The 22,792-nt window shown below is 38.6% G+C and overlaps 1 long non-coding RNA gene across 2 annotated transcripts in view; it reads right to left on the bottom strand.

Moving 5' to 3' along the window:
• The window catches only part of LOC103145330 (uncharacterized), a 315,073-nt gene that overhangs the window by 86,330 nt on the left and 205,951 nt on the right, over positions 1-22,792 (bottom strand). The window contains exons 2-3 of one of the 2 annotated variants that reach the window (XR_001663482.1): positions 14,632-14,805; positions 3,207-3,298 (exon numbers count right to left, since the gene is read on the bottom strand). This is a non-coding gene — a long non-coding RNA (uncharacterized LOC103145330). The remainder of the gene's footprint in view (positions 1-3,206; positions 3,299-14,631; positions 14,806-22,792) is intronic. The other variant, XR_001663481.1, reaches the window with a different exon arrangement.

Here is a 22,792-nt window from a genome sequence, read left to right as displayed (position 1 = left end):
AAATTAAACAGCATGCACTGGAACAGCATGTAAAGAAACACAAGTATGTTAATGTAATTACTCACTTGTGGCAGTGAACAGTGAAACCACAAACACCACTGACACAATCATTCAGACAGTTCAATAAATTTCATTTTAACATTCTGGTTAAGCTTTACTGTTAGGTATTCAATTTGATTTGAATGATGTTTTACTGTAAGGGATCAATGGCCCAATAGAGAGTGAAATGAAGATTTATACGATTTAGAAATTCACTGATCAGAATTTTATATCCATGCTTTTGAAAAGCTTTAATTGTACTTTCATTATTAAAATATGAGAACACACGTGAAGATTATTAGAAGATTGGATTAATCTTCTAATAATCTTAGAAGATGATTTCTTCTAAGTTTTAGTAAATATTTTAAAACAAACAGAATGATCTAACTAAATTCAACTGGCTTTTGCATCCTCCATTAGCATCCCACATTAGCAACTTATCGCATTAGAATAGCTAGCTTTAGAAAACAGCGATCTCTGAGAGACAATGTTCATTCTTACTTTATCTCCGAGAATTCCAAATGATTACCAATAATTCAAATTTCAAGACAGAAATTAGAAGCTCAAAAGTGAAAACAGCACCGTTGCTGGAAGTATTCCTGTGTATGTAGGATGTATGTAGTCATCCGTCCTGATAAAGTCTTTTTCTCTCTCACTGTGAATAAGCTGTGACGCTATTTAAAAACAGGTTGTTTTAAAATAGTTTCACACATATAATATTATGCCTGACAAAGTAACTAATCTGGATACTGAGGATATCTAACTTTGAGTCTAATACTGGAATCTAAACAGGAGCCTTGATTTTGTGACTGAGTCACGCTTAGTCATGGTTTAATATTTGACTGACATTTTCACTTCTAAATGGATGGTCAGAGCAAATCGAGGTGAAAAATCGACCAATTAATGTAGCCTGCTGATTTCAGATTATATTTCTAATAACGATGAATCAGAAATTAAGAGACAAAGAAGTATCTCATAACCTGATAGGTTGAGTCTTAACTTTCTTCCTACACAGCCCAAAATCTAAGCCCAGAAGTTCAACCTTTTAGAAACTATGATAATTGTTGGGGTTGGGCCTCTTTAAATTATGTTTTAAAAATGAAAATACTGTCAGGCTTCATTTCCTCCTACGCTGATAATTAAGAAAAGGTTATTTTCAAACCACAACGAAGGTGGTCGTGACAACCCATCCCTGGAGCATTTTCCCCAAGTTTTAAAAACATGTGGGAATACTTTGACTCTGACATAAAAAAGGATCAGGATGGCCTACATAGTAAAGGCTAACAGAGCTACCACGACCATGTGAGAATTTTAATAGTATCTCATTTAAAGCTGCTGGACATAAATGTCATCCTAAGCAAACAATCAAAGAAAGTTCATAAATGATGCACAATTAAAAAAAGTTGAACAATGGATGTCTTTAGCCCAGCAGACATACAGAAGTAAGACATTAAGGTAAACAATGTAAATTAGTAATTAAATTAATTTCTTTCTACAAAATCATTACATTAACTGGATTAAAATCTACCAAATTTATCTTTATTGAATTTAGATCATTTTTTATTAAATCATAAAATTGACTTACAATTACATACAGCGGTGACATTTCTTTTTACAATTATTTTTGATCATTTATATCATAAATGTTTCAAATTGTACATATTAAGCTGTTAATATATGACACTTAAGTGATCAGATTTCTGCCACATGTGCAATGCAAAAAAAATAAAAAATAAATAAAACATTCAGCTGAACAATATTGTTGTTTTCTCTTGAAATGCATCCAAATATGTCCAAAAAAGTCAGACATTTCTGTCCAGACAGCCAATTAGACTTTCAACAATGCACCCATTTGTTACTAATTTTGAAAAGTTGTGAGGGTGTTCATCAGAAAATAATTAAAGAAATTAAAGTATGAAGATATGAAAAATGAGTGGCATAATTCCAGCCTTCCTCCTAGATTGTTAGATGACGTCTAAATTAGTCTAGGTACCTGTTTTTTTTAAACTCTCCAAATGTCTGAAAACAGAATTTCTGTTTCCGTGATGAACTGATTTATTATTTTTGCTTTTCAGAAAGCAATCATCAAATTAGAGTGTTGTGCTGCACTGGAAGTTGTAATGTGTCGATATATATCTATTCTTCAAACACAAATGCTCACATTTACTTTTTTAATGTAATTTTTTTTACATAATTACAGAAATTAAAAGGAACTTGAAGCAGTGTATTTGTTTAGAAATTTGTAGTACTATGACATACTTAAAAGCCATGAATGAAATGTTTGTAGAAAACATTATTTTGAATTCTTTATGGTCTTACAACATCAACTGAGAAGAAATTTGTGTACAGCAAATCTTAGTGCCATTTTTTTTTTAATTTATTTATTATGGAGAGTGTCTATTTAGAGGTTTTTCAAGGAACCTCTACATAGACACGAGGAGGTTTTGTACTGACTGACCGCAAGACAACTAAAAAGTGCAAACTTGGAACCTCTGATGTTTTTGGCCACAGCTACTAAGATATAACTGAGATTATGCACAAAAAAGTAAAAAAATAAACAACTAATCAGTTCTAAAAAAAATACAAGCAAGCACATTATCACCTCTTTCTTTTCTCCTCCCTTTTTTTGAGTGTGCTTTTGAGAAAATAAGTATATTTCATCAGGCAGGCTAAAAGTTTTTATCTCAGCCAGAAACAGAGATAAACACCAAGATAAACACCAAGACACAATATGTACATCCATAATGGATGCTCATTTTTCTCTGGTTTTATATTTGACCTAAAGCAATTCTGGTCTTACAAAAATGTCCAATAAATCTCTGATGAGTAAATGTTAAAATATAATCTGTTTTTTCCAAAAATGGAAGAAAAAACAGGACCATTATTTTTCTGTTCATTCCATCCCAAACCTGCGATTGATTGAGTCTGTATTGAATGCTTAACCACTACAATGATTGATTGCTCCCAATTAAACGTGCAAGAGAGACATTTCCTTTTAAACCTACAAACCTGAACACTTTATGGTAGCAGATATCTTTTCACCACTAAGCTGATTTGTTGTAATCTAAATTAGGTTGATGCTGAAACTAGAGCCAAACCATAAAAAAAGGAAAGACTGTGCTCTTTCCGCCTGCCTTTTTTCTTTCTGTCTCCATTTCAGTTCTTACCTTTCCTCTCTGTCTTCTCCATGCTGTTGTTGGCTTGACCTCTGCTCTCGACCCCTGACATTCGACCCCAAGACATCTGATCAGTCACCACTCTGGAAGGACCAAATTAATAGAAGAGTTGCTTGTTAATTGCATAAGGGGCGAGCTAAGAGATTCATCACCTCAGTCATTGCCATTGCTTTACTTTGACTCCCGCCCCCCCTTTCCCTTCTTGGGTTTCCCAAAGGGCGTTTGGGGGCATGCCCAGCTGTGCTTTTTCCTATAACCCTATCTGTGTTGTGCTGTGTAATTATTCAGCATCAGCCCTTATTAATCAAGTCGATGCCCTTGCGTTTTAAATGGAAATTGCGGGGATTAATACAAGCATTCATTTTGTCCAGGAAATCTTGATGGCTTTAGACGACTAATCGAATTGGAATAAAGAGGCCAGAGTGATGGGAGGGACCTGATTGAATTAAGGGAGACGGGAAAGCACACATTACACTGTATCTGCCAGCAGGGTTGTAGGCAAAAAAACACAACAACGCAAAGGTCACCGAGCATCGTCCACAATGATATTTTGACAAGTCACAAGTGGCTTGTGGTTGAGGTAATAGTTTGCACTGTAAAGCATGTAGTAAAGCAAGAAAAGTAAAAACCACTGTTTTTGGCTTTACACTATGTATAGGCGCAGACATGCCGAAATACTGCCACAGCTTTCCTTACAAATCCCCCTGTCCATTCCAACAAATCCACCTTTCCGCTCCCTCTTTATCATCCCACCTCTCCATCATGCTTCCTTTAACCATGTCTTCAGTCCCTGCAACCCAGATTGACAGACGGATTAGATTGGACACAGTTGATGGCGGTGGAAGCAATCAGATCTGGTGTTTGGCAGAGGTTTTGTTTGTGTAAAATGACACACAGGCCTCTCTCCATAAGAGATGCCATTGGCACAATCTCGCAGGGCGATTGCTATCAGGCCCGGTGGAGGTGTTCCAACATGTCATTTGTCTGTCATTTGTTTGTCAACTGACGACAGCTCGGTGTCTCTCCGGTGCATTCGAGTGGGTGGGCACGTGTGTGTGTGTGTGTCTGCAACGGTGAAAAAAAAATGCACACTGTTGTATATTTCCTCCCTCCAGCACCTCTCCTTCAGGTCTCGTCTCCTCTTTTTGATACAGCGGTGACATTTTTTGACAGCATGTAGATGGATAAGATTTGTTGCGCCTATGAGCCATCAAGGGATTAGAAATGCATACTCCTTTTGGCAGACACTGTCTACATAGCTTTCTCTTGACAATGCAAGATTCAACCAAACAGCTCCTGTGTCGTTAGTTTTGCACCGACTTTGACAGGAGAAAAGCCACAAGATAAAGTGAATCTCTAAAGAAAAAAAAAATGTTAAGAGGTATGGCTTCAATCTGGAACAGTTGCAATGAGTATACAGCACCTTCAAGTAGCATTGACGGCCCTTGAACTTTTTTTTTTCCATTTCGTCACACTACAATCACCAATCTCAATTGGTGATAGAGATTGGTGCATTTGTACACACATCATTTTATTTTAATACCTCCAAACAAAATATCATGTACCTAAAAAATATCAAACTCACCTAATTAGTAAGTACAGCCCATCTGTGGTTGATTTAATTAATAGTATATGCACAGCTGATTTGTGAATGTCTTGGAGGTTTGTTGGAGAGGACTTGTGAACCAACAGCAATGCCAGACAAGTCGGGGATACAGTTAGGGAAATGTAACAGGACTGAGGTTTTGCACACTATCCTAAGCTTTGAACATATCATGCAGCATCGTTCGGTCCATCAATCAAAATGAAGAGTATTTATGACGAGTACAAACCAACCAAAGCATGGCTATGCACCTACACTGAAAAGGTGGAAAAGGAGACCGCTATTCCGAAAAGTAGCCAATAGAGCCATTGGTAACTCTGAACGAGCTGCAGAGATCCACAGATCAAATGGACAGGACAACTATTAGTTATTAGTTGTGCACAAATTTGGTGTTAATGGGTGTCGAGAAGAAAACCATTGTTGAAACAAAGCTTTGAAATGTCCTGTTTGCAAGTTACATCAAGGTATATAGGGGGTAAAATAATCATGTGGACGAAGGTTGTCCTGCCAGAAAAGAAAAAAATTTTACATTTTGGCCTACATGCAATGTTTTTTATGAAGGGGGGGAAAAAATCACTACATAGCTCCCTAAACACGTAGCACTCATGGTAAAACAGCAGTGGCAGCACCGATGCTTTTCTTCAGCATTGATAGGAAAGCCTGAGAAGATGTGAAAAAACAGTCCGAGAAGAAACACTTAGAGGCTAGAGATGTCTTGGGACAGATGTTGCCACTTTGTAGATCTAGCCTAAGAAAGCTGTGATTTACATCAAACCTTAATCATGTTTTAAAATATCAAACTCCACCCCTAAACTCAACTGATAATCTTTTGCATTGTTTAAATGCAACATTATTGGGATCCTAAGTTATTATGCAAAAAACAGAATGAGTTTTTCAGTGTGTACAATTGTCTTGGGCGTGTGGAGGAAAGAAAATCCTAATTTGATAACTTTTCTGCCTCTTTAAATGCTACCTTATATGTGTTTATCACATTCCTATCAGATATATTTAGGTTCATGGTTGTAACCTACATTTCAAGTGATACGAATACTTACACACTCACTACACCGAGACGTCTTCAAAGTTGTTTTTTTGACAAATTGATTACCATTACCACTTCTAAGTCATCAGACTCTTTATACCAGTAATTATTAATGCAACAGTGCCACCGTGGTTAATAATATGCAACTCCAAATTGAAACCAGCAACGTATCAGAATGATTTTGGGGTGTGAAAGTTCACACTGACCCAAAACAAAACATCCCCATGCCTGGAGTCCAAACTAACTGAGATAGAGTTACACTTCCTGACCTTTAGAAATACCAAACATCTGTTCAGCCTTTCCCATCTATTCAAACATACAAATGGGTAGCAGTGTTGTTTTGGCCCATCCCTAACGCACAAAGGTTTTAGGGCCTCCCTATTCGCGGTGCATTGGCCGAGGAGCAGTTATCTTACAGTCTCTGTCAAATCAATCAAGCTGGAATTGTTTAGATCTTGGCCCAGGAAGAGGGCCAGCGTGTTTATGTGAGCAGACTATTAAAGCAAAGGATGAGGGATGTACAGAAGGGATTTATGGCATTCTCATTTCCACAGAATGAGTCTTATCAGTCGAGTTTGGCCTAAAACTTTGATGCCGTTTAAGTACAACTGCTGCTCTTTGTGATGTTAATATGGTTATCTAGTTTTGGTGAAAACCGCTATTTTGCTTCATCTACACTTCTCTTTCTGCGTCCGTGTGCTTAGCATTGAGAACAAAATACGATCATGTAGCTTGCGTCTCCAATGAATGATATCATGCATGTAAAAACAGCTTTGCTTTGGTTCTCTTGGCTCCTGCACAGCTTAGCTTCACATCTTGTTCCTTCTCTCTCGAGGGGCTAGTTAACCCCCACATAATCTGGAATTCCAACAGACCTCTCACTCTCCTCCTCATATTCCTCCATGACCGCCATCTCTGCAACAGCCCTGAAACATTACCAAAAACCCTGCCGTCACTTGGCCCTGATTTATGGTGTCATTAATGTCAGGCTATCAGTGGACATGAGCGCATGAGACAACAGACGAGCCGCCCCAAAAACAAATAGTTTTGATTAAAGTCAAGGACATTCCGTGCAGCTTTTTCCGTAGAAAGGCATTCATCACATTTGATGTTGACCCTCCCTCCCAGCTTCCCTCTCTCTCTCTCGCTCTGTCTGTCTGCTTGTTCGGTAGTGGAGGTGATTGGGAAGGCGGCAAAAACCCAAAGGCTGAGCTAACAGAGATACAGACAGCTTATGTAGGCAGGTTTTACAAATTGGTGTGTGGTGCAAAGTTTAAACAGCAGTAATTTGATTAATTGAACACAAAAGGGATTACAGTGTAGAGCTTTATGTGAACAAACAATGGGTCACAGGCAGAAAGCTTGATTTTGCCATGCCTCTGTAAAATTGGGTCGTCAACAATTAACTCTTATTCACTCCCAGCCTCTTTTAATGATGCATTTGAACCTTTTTATTCCAGGGTGTAATGATTATACTGCAAACAACTTCAAAGACGTGTAAACAACAGACTTGGATGCACAGGTTTGATTTTATTGGTGATCTTCTCTAATCCGCACAATACAATGCCAATTAGGGAAATGCAGAAAAAAACATGTTTTTGAAGCCATTAACAGGCAACCTCCATTATTCTGTTTCTTTTTGGCCTCTCTGTAATTGACGACAAGCAGTACGACTCTTTTAAGCGTAGTCCACACATTTTTAGTTCAATTAAATGTTCAGTTCAATGTTAACCTGCTTTAACCATGCCAACCATTGTTCTGCTACAACATTAAATTGAGAAAAAGCTTCAGTCGTTTAACTGCTGGATTGTGGGGAAGTTGAAGAATTTGGATGCTGTCTTCCTTCTTCATTATTCTATTCACTTTGTAAAATACCCCAGTGCTGCTGGCACCAATGCAAACTTTCAGCTTGATGTTTCCATCGCCATGCTTACAACTCAGTGAAAATAAGCAAAGAATAATTTGAGAATAAATAATAATAAAAATATATATATTAGTGTATTCATATATTTGAGGCTGCATATTGAATTTTGACTGTGCATGAGAGAAAATTCACAATGAACTTAATTATTGCTTTTACAATTTATTCAAGTTTGTTTGTTATTTATTTAATTTGTTGTTGTTCTGGGAATTATCACTCCACCCCGACAAAGGAAACAACTGGAATGCCTCTTTAAAGCTCTAAATCATTGCGATATTCGAGCACATAACGAGTGTATGTAAATTTCTCATCAGCACCATAACTCACATCTACTCCTATATCCATCTCTGGAGATTAACGTTTGTATGTCGCTCGTTCCACTCATCACAGTATTAAGTGTTTGCTCTGTCAGTGGATACAAAGTCCATGCCAAGTCTTATTATGACGCCCGGAGAGTTACAAGTCACAGGGAGATAACAGAGATCAGAAATGCAGACAGCGTTTACAGTTCCCCAAACCAAACATCTGTTATAGTGACAGGAGAAGGGTCGATGTGAGGAGGATTCCAGAGTCGATGGGAAAAAGCACTTCACCGCTGCTACTAACTTTTATCTCCCACCAAAAAAGCTTCCAGTTTGTGTAAACAAATCCCAACGAGTCTGCAGAGCTTTTCCTCTTTCATGCCTCTCTGGCCTCGGCCACCCAGCCTGCACTCCGGCCCACAGGACTTGACAATAATAACTGGGAGGTCAAGGTTTAAGAGGCAAATTTAAGATGAAATCATGAGAATTGAAAAGGTCCACAAACAAATTAGCTAAAGAGGGGAGAAGAAAACAAGACTTGCACAGTTATGGACGGGGGCAGGCCGAAAGGACATCACAGCCTCAGCTAAGCAAGAGAATTTGTGCTCACCCTTATCTAATAAGCTATTGTTTTAATATGCTGGCGTGTTATTCTAAGCACGGCTGTTTTTAGGTCTCATTTTGTCATGGCTTCAGAGAAAAAGTGTGATCTTAATCAAGGCAGCTTTAGGTGTTTTGCTGGTTTCCAGATGTTCGAGCCTCTGCCGACAAAAGCTTCTCTCTTTTTTTTTTTTTGCTTTTATTTTCTCCCCTCTAGTGTAGACACAAGTGGAAGGTTATTGCGCTTCACTCAAGGTCTCTCTAAAATGTCTCACCCATTCAGGTGTTTGGACACTCACAGAAGGGGAGAAAAGTATCAGATGCAACTCGGAAGGAAAATGGAAAATGGTTGGCGGTTGGTGTGAATTAAGATTTTAAAAAGTTTTGGAAAGGCACATGTGTTGGTACAAAATATCTCCAAATGGTGATAAATTCACCCCCAAAAAAGTAGTTTCTGGCACAAATTGCACATTTATGCAAAAGTGCTTATACCAGTTGGGCATTTTCTTTTCTAATTTGGTCACATTATGACCAGAAACTAATGTATTTTCTGGGAATTCAGTTTGATAGATGAATACAAAGCAGTGCATAGTGATGAAGTGGAGGAAAATTACACATCGTTTTTACGTTTTTATAAATAAAAAGAAACGTAAGAGTAGCAATACTTTACAATATAAGTAAAAGAAAAAAAGAAAAGTGTAGTAAAACTACTCCTAAAAGTAAAGTTTTAAGATGGTTTAAGAAAACAACTACTTGCTACCCCCCTCGGATTAGGATTTGATGTAATATAACTAACTCCTTCGATGTCGCTCACAGAAGGTATGACTTCCTCAGCCTCGCTGAGATCCATACGCTCCTGGTTCTCATCGACTTAGGTTTTATGCTCATAGCGGCAAGCACAGAGCAGCATCGGGGAAAAAAGTGAAGAAACGGAAAAAAGAGCAGGGAAACAGAGGATAATACAACAAAAAACAAACAAAAATGAAGCAACGGGCTTCTCTTGCCAGTACACATCAGGCAGCCCTGGACTGGAAAAAAGGTATCTTGAGGTTTCAACCCCGGAATGGGTCGAAGTGACGGGTGTCTGCAAAAGGCAGCTCAGTGAAGGAAGTTCTGCTGACTCCAAGAGAAAGTAATGGCTCCCAGTCGTCCATCAAAGATTTACGGTAATAAAAATATTGTATTTTTTTTCCACAATCAGACTAAAAACAAAACAATTTAGTGCAAAGAAATGAATGTGATAAATGCAAAAAACAACTAAAGAATGCAGTGTATATGTGTGTTAAATTTGTTTAATTTTAAACCAGGAGAGAAAGCTGGAAATTTATCAAAAAAAAAAGCTACTGACTGCCAGCCTCTAAAGCAGTGGCATAAATCTTGAGATCAGCCCGTATTGATAGAACCTTGACTACCGATTTGGTAACATGTGTGCATATCCATTTCCCTGACAGAGACTGATCGCACATAACTGTAGAGGTAATAGAATTGTCTTTAAGAGGCCGGACATCATTTATTACAAGCAGAAGGTATTGTTACACCTGCGGTCTGTTCTATTAGTCTAAATATCGCTCCTCCTTTTGTCAATTACGTTCTTTTCTTTCATGACTTCTGGCAGTGATGCAGAGGAGGTCAAATATCTCGCCACAGCTGATTAAAGGGGTACAATTCAGCTCTGAGAGCAAAGAAACACCAAACGGACCATTATTCTATCACGGACGATATACAGCAGAGTAAATAAGGAGTGAACGTGTCAACATGTCATAAAGCTAAACAACAGGGGACATTTTTCTTTGTCATTCTGCAAAGAAGATGTGAAAAGAAGTAGAGTCAAAAAAAAAAAGTAAACTGATGGCCGATGAAAAGTTTTCTCCTCACCATGTTATGATACAATATGCATGTCGTGAAGAGTCAAAGCAAGAGCTCAAAACCTTATCGTCTGAAAACATACCGATGGTTTTGGTTAAAGATATTTATACAAACTTTGGAATGTTTCAGTTTTGTTGGGGTTATAATTCAGCAATAAATAACGCAGCACTGGGTGGACCTCACAAAATCCACTCCCTTTTTTTGTTTTGTTTTAAATATTCGGAAGTCCAGAACAACGTACAGAGAGCTTTCCCGAGATCACGAATTAACATTTTCCCGTTGAAAACTATACTACAACTCGTAACGCAGTCACTGGATCTAAACACCTGCTTACTGCGCAAGACTCCACAGCTGAAAAACAAATAAGTTGTGGTAGAATATTTGGATATGTCAACAAAATATTAGAAGAATATAGTCTGGTCAGATAAGATCAAAATGTAGCTACTTATTTTTTTTTTTTTAAACCATTGTACACCGTGTTTGGAGGAAAATGGGCACCACATCACTTGGTAACGTGGGTTTAAGTGCCTTGAGCAGGAACGCAATGACGTGTGAAACAAAAACTACAATCTTCTGATTGCAAGACGACTAGAGTACTAAGCCACAGTAGCCCCATTTAACTAAAGAAAGAAGTCATTTCGAGGTTCTCATTACCAGCAAATGCTTTTCTACCAATTATAAATTTCATAGAGTTCAATAAGCTCTTGATATAAATATTTCTTCTGTCATTCCAGGTCATAACACATAATTTAATATTTGTAATTATTTACAGAACAAACACTTATTTCAGTTGATCAATAACATACTTAATATACAAAGCCAATAACATAAAACAAAGTTTACAAAACTCACTTGTTCTGTTATCAGAAATCTGATTTTGTATAAAGATTATTTCACCCTATGAGAATGGAAAAAAGTCTTTCCTACAAAATAATTTGTCTTTGTTTGTAAGTGACAAGCTAAACACCTGAAATTTAATGACCATTTATTGATGAAAATTTATTCCACAAAACTAGTCATCCTCTGAGTTGTTCTCATTAGTGCTGGCGTACAGTCTATCCCAATGTTCCTTCCGTCTCATCATATATTGTCTATTCCAACACCTCTGCTCATTCCTTTCCTTATCCCCTCAAAATTTCCCACTCAGAGAAATGCAGAAGTAATAACGCGTTGAGATAAACCCCGGGGAACTTATTATGTCAAGAGAACTAACGACACAATCTTTTGCGCCGTCTGTCTACCTGTTGGACTGTCTGCCGTTGATCTGGGAAGCAGGTGTCAATGTAGGCAAAGGGAATATTGTCTGTTGTCATAATGAAACTGCCACCGCATCACGTGCATCCACAATGAAACTCTGACATCCTGTGAAGACTTGCAGGGAAAAATGGCAAAAAAAACAGTTTGTCGATTTTGAAAGTTCTAACTCTGGACATAATACCTTCTTACAACTTATGAAATGTTTTTTATAAGAAATAAACTAATATTTAGAAACTGACAGAAAAACATAATTCACAAACAATGTTAGAAATGTTGACATTTTGGTAAGATCAAAACTAGGCACGTGCATACAGCACACCTTAGCGCTGCTTATATGCTCATATGTAACTTTTACAAAAACTATTCTTTTAACATATTTGTTACAGCTGTCGCCATCTCATACCATATTATAAGACAGATAATATGTGAAAAATAATAAAATCAAGCTCCTCCATCTCCTCTCAGTGCCATTATTGCTGTCAGAGCCAGAAGGAAGGTCTTAGTGCTGTCAATCAGCTCGTGCACATGCTGCTCCATGTGCTAATGGCGGAGGAACAACTTTCTTTTCCAGAAAACTGTTAATCCGATGTCACAGATGGCCAGGCAAACTAAAATTCATGGTAGGTTTGTGCTGAACCTGCAGTACCGTAACAAAGAGCAAGGGGGAGGATGTGAGCGCCGCATAAACAAGGGTGATTGACAGCGCTAAAACTGACAGAGGAGCTCAATTTTTTTCACAGATTATCTGTGAAAAAATAGTGATAGTTTTAACAAATATGTTAAAAATATGTATTTTTTGTTGTAGTATAATGAAACACCTAAAAATATTGAACACACTACAACACCAAGGCCAAAAAAATGATTAAGCACACTGTGCAAATACAGTACTGAGAAAAATTGTACTGTATATGCACATTTTGCAGGACTCACCTCTTAAATTATCCTCCAACAGCTTGCTAAGCTAATGACATTAGAAATGCAAATCTAGGTAACATGTCCTTTTATTCCTTTTTTTCTTTTTTTGCATGAGGTGCAGCTTTGTTAATACATTCCCTACAACATCCTCTTTACCCAAAATAAACATCTTACAGCCAGTTATTCAAAGCTTCGAGGGAACAGTTCTGATAGTCTACAACTACAGCATTTTAAATAAACTCTTAAGTAATTCAACCTTGTAACAGAAATAGAACCTTATTTTACTTCCAATCTGAAGTCTGAGTTACATTTAATTTCAGGTTCTCTTGAAATTAAACTCCGGATTTAGAAAATATGCCTGTCTTGAGTTTGTATTTGTGAAGAATTTACAGAAGTTGTAAAAGAAAATTAGGACACAATAAAAATAATAAACTTTCATTCGCACTTTCAGTGTGAATGAAAAAAAACAACAGAGTTTGTTTCCTCCTTTTATTTTCCCAAACATGTTAAAATACAGGATACAGTAATGATGTTTTTGATTGGATGAAGTCTAACAAAAAAGCTGCCTTACAGCAGCAAAATATCACAACAAAAAAACTGTATACACACACAAAAAATAACTTTTATTCTCAGTATATTTATATAGGCTTAAGAAATAACTGATGTAAACATAATCCAAGGGGAATTTGTTTTCAAAACAATAAAACAACAATAGTTGACCAAGGTGCTACACAAGATATCCAATCACCAGTAGCTTAAGTGATCCATAAAACAATAAACCCTATTGTATGAATATGATGTAATTCAGAGGCCTATTTATCTTAAATAAATTTTGATACCAAGAATGAAGATCCAAATTTATATTTCCACTATAGCACTATAAAAAATCATCATCTGACTTTCAGAGAACTTCAGCAAATAATTCCAACTTGGAGCAACAGCAAGTTTTTTTATTTTATGGCGTTTTACACATTTCTATCGTAGGTGCCACTAACAATTCATAGTGCTGTACTTTCAAATGTAATAAAGTTTATTCTCTATTTTCTATTCTCTAGACTCTAGAGAATAGTCTATAGAGAGACTCTAGACTCTCTATAGACTATTCTCTATCACTAAGAAGCCAAATGTGAGTTAGTATTTTGAAGATCACGTTCATGTTTTTTTTTTCCATTCCTTTTTTGAAAACTTTTTTTTTTTTTTTTGCATGTTTAACACTGAACCCCTGAGATTTTCCATTTAATTTTTAGTAACACATTTGGTTATTTGGGGAAAAAAAACAACAACTTTAATTTACAAAACAGGCAACCTGGATCATTTACTCTGAAATTGCTGTGATTTAACTTTTTTTTTTTCTCCCCCCAATACTCTCCTGAAGCCACATTAGTGGCGTTGTGGGACAGAGGAATGCAGTGGTACACCACAAACATGCAGTTGTGCAAAGGCGCACACACACACACTGTGCCAGAGTGACCGCTCTCATGCTATCTTCTTCTTAATGAGGCTTTGTCTTACTCTGGGCTTGGAAGACAGGAGGTCATACAAGATCAGATTGAGACAAGGTCAGCCTACTCATCAAGAGCTGTGTAAGGAAGTCTGGAGCCAGTGTCAGTCCAAATCATATCTTCTAGACACAGGCAGGAAAGAAGCAGTATGTGTGCCTCTGTGTGTGTGTGTGTGTGTGTGTGTGTGTGTGTGCGTGTGTGTGTGTGTGTTCCCACTGAACTGTGTGCAAACATTTGTATGGTATGTTTTATCGAAGCGACAACATGCTCAGCAACTCTTCTCTACTTATTATATTTTACTTGTACCTGTCAGTCTCACCGGCTGTTTGTCAGTCACAAGGGAAGTCTTTAATCCTACAGCACATGATGGGTTACAAACAGGAAAAAAATGACAGACTAATCACTCACTGGTTTCAACAAATGTCTGTTGGTTCGACTCCTCATCGAGCATAAGGAAGCTGGAGTTGGGTGTCGGGACTGTTGTGAGACTCCAGAGGTGGTGCTTTCTGTAAGAGCTCCCACTTTCACTTGGACGTAAAGTGTGTATCCTGTGAACCGAGTCGACTCAGCGCACACTTCTGTCTGCAGAAGATAGAGATTTTACACTTTAGCGTGCATTTTTTTTTTTGTGACAAATTTCTTAAATTCCCACAATCTGAGTGAATGCACGCAACTCTGATGAGCTAGTTTAGTGTTTAACCTTGTTTCATCTCCACCAGCGCACACCTGTTACCGTAGCACAAGCTGTCAGTTTAGCTGATCTTAGATCACATTTTAGGCTAGAAACACTGATTTATCTACCGGTTCACCTCATGTTAAGTATAACTTTTCTCTTTAACTATGGTACAAATGACAAAAAAAAAAAAAGAAAAAAAAAAAAAAGTTGCACACATAAGTAATAAAATATACAGAGAAATCTCATTAATAAGACTTATGAGAAAAAAACAACAAAAAAAAAGACTTGTCAACATTTCAGGTACACTACAGCATACACCATCATAAACATACTATCCTAAATACCAAGCTCCAAGTACAAAATCAAACCCAAACGTTATTTTTTCCCTGTTGTCTGAACTCACAGTTTGGCTTCTAGTTGTGTGAAAAAAAAGAAAGAAAATAATAATAATAATGAGTCCTTTAGATACCAGAGATGCACACAAATCTTTATTCTAGGAGTATCGTTTACCAAGGGCACTGAGAGGAGAGGGACGTATTTGGTGAAGTTCACAATGTTGCAGTGTGCGATCGGTCCAGTCAGTGTTCTCTGGCTTTAATAATTGTGATTTATGCTTTGTTCTTCAAGAGCATGTGCGATGTCAAGTCCTTGTGACACATCGACGAGTGACATATTTTATGGGCTCCAAGTGACCTGAAATCTCTATGACACACTGACATTCAGGTCCCTACTCTGTCTTCTCCAGCCGCAGCACATACAATCTAAAATCTCTAAGCGTTTGCCTGAGTTGAAGAGGAAAAAGAAGAAGAGGAAAAAAAAAAGATTTCAACCGTGGTTTTCTGCTACAAGGTAGATACGGAAGGTTATAACCAACACCACAAGAGAGAAACTAGGCCATCAGATGCCCCTGTTCTGAGATACAAATGCATCGGCGACACTTTTTCCCTGTGTTGATTTCGTCCTTGCTGCAGGATGCTTCGGATACGAGGCGCGTAATTCTCACAGGAGGACAGTTTTAGAAAGTTAAAACCTATGGGCCAGAAGTGGAACAATGAATCTAATGACCAAGAGGATAGAACTGGGAGAGCGAACTGGACAAATGGCGGAATATATTTGGAGCTTCTGAAGACCCACTGCGATTTGCTCGGCCCGGTACGTGATGGTCACAGTTCTGAAAAGAGACAAAGACCAACAAATGCCCAAAGCACATTAGTTTAGAATAGATGTGATGTAGTGGAGTGTATACTTCTGTGCATAAATAACATGTAACATAACAAAAACCTAGGACTTCTTGTTAGATGGTTTGCGATTAGACAACATGTAGAGCGTTTCTTTCTTGTGCTGCTCTGCATATTCATTTGCATATTTGCTTTAGATTTTTTTTAGATGGATCTTTATTTGATACTGAGTGTCTATATCAGTCTTTGATTATATTATAAACTACACTAGTCAGTTGTATTTGATGTTCTTTCTTTTAGAATTTGCATCTTATTATTAGGCCCCAAGTTTTGCAGTTGATTTCTATAAAAAAAATTAAAAAAAAACTTTTATATTATTTTTGTGTTGTTTCTACTTACTTTTTGAAGCAGCAAAGCAATAATTAGACCAGTCAATCTGTCATCATGTCTTTTTGAAAGTTGTGTCAGCCTGGGAGTGACAATTATATTTGACCATTTTCATATTATACTTTGTGGCAATGAATGTTTTTTTCTCCCCCATGATCTATTTAAAGGGACCAAAATTAAAGTTATATTTGATCTCAAAATAAAGTGCCTTACAATAGTATTCGTACGATTAAACTTTGATAAATCCAAAGTTTTGCTTTTTGGTGGTCAGACTGCTTTGGTCTCTTTGCACCTGAGAACCATTTTTCATAAGTTTGGTTTATCCTCTACATGGCATGTGGTCACCTTCAGATGGTGGTTCTCACAGATTTCTGTAAAAAAAAAAAAAACCATAAATAAATAAATAACTTTCACTTTTTCCAGTGTTCCATGAAGGCTCGATTTGCGGAGTTCGTGACTGAATGTTGTTCTGTCAGTGGTTCTCCTCATAAGCTGTGGTCTCTGCAGCTCCTCCAGAGCCTGCTGACTGCTTCTGCCTGGCTATTGAGTTCATCTGAAGAGCTACGTCTTAGTATGTTTGCAGCTGTGGCATAACCTACTTATTTCTGACTGATGGGTTGAACAGTAAAATGGGTTGAGCAGTGATTTTCTAAGCTGTCGATACCGTTTCCTAATCTAAACTCGCTTTAATCTTCTCCACAACTTTATCCCTTAACTTCAGGAAAACTATAGACCACACCAGATGAATGTTTGTTCACTAATGATCTTTAACAAGAAGCCTTCAGAGAGCAATTTGCACATTGCTGGGCTCCAAAGTTCTGCAGACTGGAGCTCGAGATTTAATTTTGAGTCGTCAGACTAAAGGCCACTGAATACAAAAACATGAACTTTACATTTATTTTAAAACATTTTGAAAATCATCTTATTTATTCTCCTACTTTAAACTGATGGAATATTTTCAAAGGGTTTTTTATGCAACATGGCAATGAAGTACATTGGAGAGTGTAGTTGTAATTTCAAGCACCCTTGGATTTGTGGTCTTTATTCCATGAGGAAAATATCTTTTTAAATTCAGAGAACTGCCACTTTTATACATGTTCTAATTCAACAAAACATGCAAGTGAATGAAATGACAGAGGATTATGATATTCATCCACCTGCAGAACATAAGAACGACATGCCAAAAAACACATGACACTCATGGCAGGTGAGTGGGGTAAGGCTGATGGATCTCCTCTTCGTCTCGACGACTGTTTTCCTTCGACAACATTCAAAACGAGAGAAGATTTAAACTTGTACAACTCAGTTTGCATAAACAGATTTAGGAGAACAGACGAGACAAGAGAAGGTTTAAGAATTGTGACACCCCTCTGATGTGCGCAAACACAAATCCCTCCTAGTCGTACCCCAAACACCTCAGTTTGTAGACATAACAAAACAGAGTAGCACAAAAGTGAAATCCAAAAAAAAAAAAAGAGAAAGGGAAAGTGAAGGAGAAAATTCACTCTGAGTCCAAGGTCAGTATGACCAAAAATCAGAGATCTACCAACAAAGTATCTATCAAAAAGGGGAGAAGACGCCCTTGTCCCGACCCCTGCAGAGTTGCTGGAAAGATGGTTTCCTGTAAAAAGTTTATCCGAGGGTATACAGAAGATTAACGACTGTGTTTTCATTGGATGCTCTCTCATCGTCTCGCAGTACTTAGAGGTGATAAGATCAGAATATTTATCGAGCTTCCTCTCCAGGTCATTTGCTATGTTAATTTTACGAGCTTGATGCTGCCTTTGTTTTCGTGGTCATGTGTTATTTCTCCTGAACCCTGGAGCAGAGGGGTGTGGGGGGGATTTGTATACTTAGCATGCAGTGTCTTCAAATTAAAAACCCATCCATAATTATGTATGCAGAAAGGAAGAGGGGTGTGGGGGTGCATCGTGGATGGAACAACTAATTCTACTTGCTCACTGAGAAAATTAAAATGTATTATTTCACAATCAGATCCCCCTCTTGTTTTTTTTTGTTTTTTTTTCTACGCCTCGCTCCGTTTCTGTGGATAAATGTATTGTCTTGAGACAAAAATCATGCACCTATTGATTTCAGAGGGCAAAGAGCATCTTCGGGTTGTTTGGATGTTGAGACAAAAATCTGCATTCAGACTGGATTAACATGGGCTAATGATGAGATTAACAATGCACCCTTTGTGATTATCATTGTACTTCTCTGTGTAGAAAAAAAAATAAAAAAAGAACGCCCCCATCCATTTTCCGGACGACTTAAAAGCTCTTCGCTTCAAGTATATATAAAAAAAAAACCCTAAAAAATAAAAACATTCAATACTTTTATAATATGGACAAAGCTGCAATTATTCCCCCCATTTTTTCTGTCACTGTCAAGTTCATTAAGTGATTGAACTGAATGGATTGAGGACCATCAAGCTTTGGGGTGGGGTTGGGTTGTGGGGGGCTCCTCTGATCATAAATCAGATTGGGGAGGGTTAGGACAACCACCACGGGTCTCAGCAACATAAGCCAAACCGTTGCAACTATGACCTCATCCTGGCCCGCGAAATATCCATAAAAAGCAAACATTTAGCCAAAGATAAGACATGAACTCCGGCATATGTGGACATCTATTACAATGATGAAGCTGTCTGAGCGAGGGAGAATCCCCCTCACCGTGACATCTGTGGGTTATTCATGTGAAATTACATAAATCTTTCAAACTGTTTTAAATCACTTTCAACTCCCCCCCTCCTCCTTTCTTCTATCTCTTTCACTCTATCCGCAAGCACTCACCATTAATGCCTACATCAGGCCACGGGAGCCAATTGTTAAGGAGAGGCTCTAAGTGCACGGCCCGATCGATATTGATAATGTCGAAAATGTGGTAGGAAAACGAGCGAGAGCGGCGGAGAAATATAAAAAGGGAAAAGCATAAATCTGAACGCGGTGAATAGGGGAGAGCAGCTGTGGTGGCCTCTGAATTGTCCCCCTTCACCTCTTTGGAAACATCATCAGCACTAATCAGAGCCTCGGCTAAAGAAAACGCTCGTCCTTGATTTACACCTATCGCCCTCCGATGCGTAGCCGATGGAGAGGGGACAGGGGAGAGGGGTTGGCGACAAAAGAAGGAGAAGCGGGAAAATGAAAAGAGTCGAGCTGGCGAGCAATAATGCGCCCAGACGCAAAAGCAAAAAGCGGCGCTCCTTCAAGGTCAGCCTCAGGTGAAGCAAAAGGTTGTGCACAGGTCATGTGGCTTTGGGTGGGTGGAGGGGGGTGACTGCTTCAGACGTTAAAGGGTGATGGCGATGGAGCAGGAAGAGGAGGGGCGGTTGTGGGGGGTGGCGTCCCTGCTCTCACATCAATCTGCTGGGCATGGACCACAGCAATAAAGGAGATGGAGAGACTTAGGCAGGAGAGAAAAGGGTGAGAAAAAAAGAAAATGTACAGGCAGATTGTGAAACAGCTCGCCTTTCAACTACTAACTGCTTTTCATGTAAATGTCTGGGACTGACACTTCTTACACCCCCCTCACCCGAGGCCTCCCCCCTCTCACACACACACATGCTCTCCATCGCTCTCTCTCTCCCTCTCTCTCTCTCTCTCTCTTCATCTCTTTTACTTCGGTACACTCTCTGTCAGCAGAAGAATAAAAGAGACGGGAAGGCGAGGGGGGATAAAAGCGGGCAGGAGAAAAGGGGGAGCCAAGAAGGGAGGGAGAGAAAAGACAGAGGGAGAGAAAAAAGTGGAGAAACCGGAGAAATCAGACTCTCGCCGGGGTTGGCGAAAGGTCAGCCCTGACAGGCTCGGAGGTTAAACTGCCGAGTTAAAATACTGTTCATTATCCTCTGCAGCCTCTTCCCAAATTCTCCTCCTTTGTGCCACAGTCAGTGCCCGGCATCAGAGTTCCCCCCCGCCCTATCTGTGGATTTATTAGACATTGTTGAGCAGCGAGAAAGGAGACCTTTTCTGTACAATAGTAGCAGTGATCCTATGGCAAGGACAATACCGCTGCCAACACAATTACAGAGCTTGGCTTGAGTTATAAGGGTAGTAGAGCCGACACTGTGTTTGCATGTGCTGTGTGATGATAAATACAACCAGCATGTGGTACATAAAATCAACTGTTTTTCTTTTTCTGTTTAGTTTATTTTTTTTAACTTACTTGCTCTGAAACAAAAATATACCAACAATTAATGAAAAAATAATTTACATAGCTTCTTTTTTTTTTTTCTTTTTTTTTCCACTGCGGGGAATTTAATTAGTGCACACGAAGAGCAACAAAGCAGAGGGAATATCCATAACACGAATTAGGCCGAATCTCATCATTCATTACTCACCAGAGAGCAATGAGATGTGACACATGGCAAAAGAACCCTGCCTTGAACCGGACAAATTAAAAACACTAGTAATTAGCGCTATGCAAAACATGTTGTAAGTTTATTACCTGATTTATGTGGCATTTCTGTTTATAAGGGCATGCTGAGCTGGCTATCCGTCTTCCACCTAGCGGGCTCAAGATTCGAGAATGGCTTTAAATGATTTATTAAATGGACAAACAAATAAATCAGCGTGCACCTAATTTCCCTAATGATATTAGAAATGACTAACTGTACAAATTGTGCAAAGTATAAGCTACTATTAACCTGGAGCACCTTTCATTTTAAGGTGCTTCAAAACCGCCATCAATTCTCATCTGTGCTGAAACAAAAACACGATTAAAATTTTGACTCCTGCCACGCACTCCACAAATAAAAACACGCCACCCTCTCATCAATAACATTGCTATTTTCCGCTTTAATAAAAGAGGGTTGCGTACTCAGAGTTGTCAGCCATAAGTCAAAGCTGCCCTGCAGAGAAGTCAGCCAAAGTAAAACCAAGCCACAACAACATCCCTCCCGCCCGCCCTCCCAACTCCAAGCTTTCTACTTAATCTCCGTCTCTTGCACCGCTGTATTCTGACTCACTTCCTGCTTCATGTTTTTCTGTTTAAAGAGACATATCGTTTTCATCGTTTGCCCCCTCCTCCCTCCCCCTTTCCTGTGGAGAACGAGCATAAAAAAAAACCCAGACTTTAAATCACAAGAGGCCGCAATCCTTTCACCTCCTTTCCTCCGCATTATACTCATCTAAAAGTGAGCATCCAACACCTACTTAAATGTTTTAGCTCTGTGAGCATATAGGAACATAAATAATTCAAAATTAACCCCTGCTGAGGGGGCCTATGGAGATCATAAATTATTTTGTCCCCAGATGACGTTCCAGGGTTGGAACACCTAGAGGTGAGAGTAGGTGCTCATTTAAGCTAGTAAAGTCACATCTTAACTTCTGGATAATAATTTCTTTACGTATTTTATTGTTGGCACTGAATTTAAATGAGCTTTGGTTGTGCTGTAAAGAAGAGTAGGTATTCTATACTTGTAGAACTCCCGACAACCACGTTTTTTTGACACGCGGAACCTGAAAAGTGTGGCTTTTATTTGTATTTCGCCCCAACAATTCAGCTGTTTGCAAAGCCACCTTTTTGTTCAAACACTGCTGCAAATCTTTTGGGTTGCGACTCACCGGTTTTACATTTTAAAAAGACAGAATCTTCTTTTAAAACATTTTTTTTCCAAAATAGCCGAGGTTCAATCAGATTAGATTAAGAGTGCCTCTCAGCTCTCATTTTTAAGTCGCGACACAATCGGGTCTGGATTTCAACACAGAAAAATGCACTGATTTGTTGTGATTGTGTAACTTTTCTGATGCACCGAGGTTTTGCGTTTCTGCCAAATGGGTATCTTTTTTTTCCCCTCATCTGTCCAGACTACCTTCTTTTAGATGTTTACAGTTTCCTCTACATGACTTGTGGCAAATATTAAACAAGAGTTCCCATGACTTCAATAGTGATTTAGTTATTTTCACTTTACCCCAAAGGCCAAGTTCACCGAGTGCTAGGCTAAAAGGTTTTACTGTCAACAGAGTCCCACACCTTAGGCGTACATCTCTGCAGCCCTCCCTCCACCTCCATATTTACTGTAAGCCTCGTCTGTTTCTTTGATTAATGCTCGTTCTGCCAGCCTGTCATTTCTTAGTAGTGCCATATTCTTTGCAGAACAGTCCTTTAAACTGTATACTTCTCCACAATTTTATCCATGAACTGTCAACTGTGTTCTTTCGTCATCATGATGCCAACAAACCTTCGAAGCCTCTCACAAAAGAGGTTCATAAACACTGAAATCAAATTACATATATGTGGACTGGATTACAGTAGGAGTAATGGGGGCGTCCCGACTCGCACTGCATGAAAAGTGGGATTTTCGACAGCTATTGACACCTAGTTCTGCCGT

The sequence above is a fragment of the Poecilia formosa genome, unplaced genomic scaffold (genome assembly GCF_000485575.1).
Source record: "Poecilia formosa unplaced genomic scaffold, Poecilia_formosa-5.1.2 Scaffold5, whole genome shotgun sequence".
In the NCBI taxonomy this organism is placed as follows: Eukaryota; Metazoa; Chordata; class Actinopteri; order Cyprinodontiformes; family Poeciliidae; genus Poecilia; species Poecilia formosa.
Note: the sequence above shows the minus strand (reverse complement) of the source record. Positions and strands in the feature narration are given on the sequence as shown.